General features: G+C 33.6%; 1 non-coding gene across 1 annotated transcript; it reads right to left on the minus strand.

The window, feature by feature from the left end:
- Positions 1-936: 936 nt before the first annotated feature.
- On the minus strand, positions 937-1,040 carry LOC119250590 (U6 spliceosomal RNA). Its single transcript, XR_005126330.1, has one exon. It is a non-coding gene; the product is annotated as a U6 spliceosomal RNA (small nuclear RNA).
- Between the last annotated feature and the right edge of the window lie 244 nt (positions 1,041-1,284).

Below are 1,284 nucleotides of genomic sequence, written 5' to 3' on the forward strand. Positions count from 1 at the left end.
ACCTATACGTACCACAGTTTAATCACTCACCTGCTAAAGTGTATCTGAGCTCTATCTAGTTTGGGGCTATTGTGAATAAAGCCACTCTAAACATTCACACTCAAGTATATGGGTGAATAGAGATTATCATTTCTCTGAGATATGTGTCCATGAGTAAATTTTGGGGTCTCACAGCAATTTCATGCCTTGTTTTATAAGAAACTGTCAAACTGTTTCAGTAGGGGTTGTATCATTTTTATATTTCCACCAACAGTATATCAGTGATTCTGTCTCTCTGCATCCTTCCCAGTATTTGATAACATCACTGTTTTTATTTTTATTTTCACCATTCTGATCCATCTGTAATACTCACTATGGCTTTCATTTGCATTCTTTGATGATTCATAATTCTGCATATCTCTTCATTTGACATCTGCATATCATCTTCATTGAAAAACCTGTGTTGTTTGCTTGTTCTCTAATTTGATTTTTTTTTTTTAATATTGAGTGTTGAGTGGTCTTTATATATTCTAGCTACTGATCCTCTATTGGATATATGGTTTTCAAACCTTTCCTCTCAGTTGGTGGCTTGTCTTTCATCTGCTTTACCTAGACTTTCACAAAGGAAATGTTTTTAACTTTAGTGAGGTCAGTTGATTAGTATTTTTCTTTTATAGATTGGGCTTTTAGTATCGAGTCTAAGTACTCTTTCCTAACCCCAAATCTAAAGTTATTTTTGTTTTATATTTTTCCCTTACCTGTCACCGTTTTATGTTTTAAATCTAAGATCCATTTTGAGTTAATTTTTATAAATTTGTGTATTTCTTGTTAAATTTTGAAAAGTTGTACAGTGCAGGTTGAATTTTATCTTCTTACCTATGGATGCCCCCAACACTCCAGTACCATGTGGCAAAATACATTATCCTTCCCCATGGAACTACTTTTAAGCCTTTGTTAAAAAATAAGAAACAGTTCATAAATTTGCACGTCATCTTTATCCAAGGGCCACGTAAATCTTTTCTTTATCATTCTAAATTTTATTACAGACACTACTAAAATGAGCTCTACCTTTTGACTCATCAGTTCCACTTATAGAAATTCATTTCTGAAGATGAAGTTATATGCCCAAGGCTATTTAGCGCAGCATTATTTATAACAGCAAATAAACAAGTAAGGAGCCATGTCCAAAAATATCAGCTAGGAAAGTGTGCTAGTTATCTAATTGTTATGTAACGAATTATTCCAATACTTCACCTACAACACCATGTCTGTGATTTCTAGCCAGGCCTCTCCCATGTGCTCTAA

This window comes from Talpa occidentalis, unplaced genomic scaffold (genome assembly GCF_014898055.3).
Source record: "Talpa occidentalis isolate TD23 unplaced genomic scaffold, MPIMG_talOcc4v2.1 talOcc4.17, whole genome shotgun sequence".
Classification (NCBI taxonomy): Eukaryota; Metazoa; Chordata; class Mammalia; order Eulipotyphla; family Talpidae; genus Talpa; species Talpa occidentalis.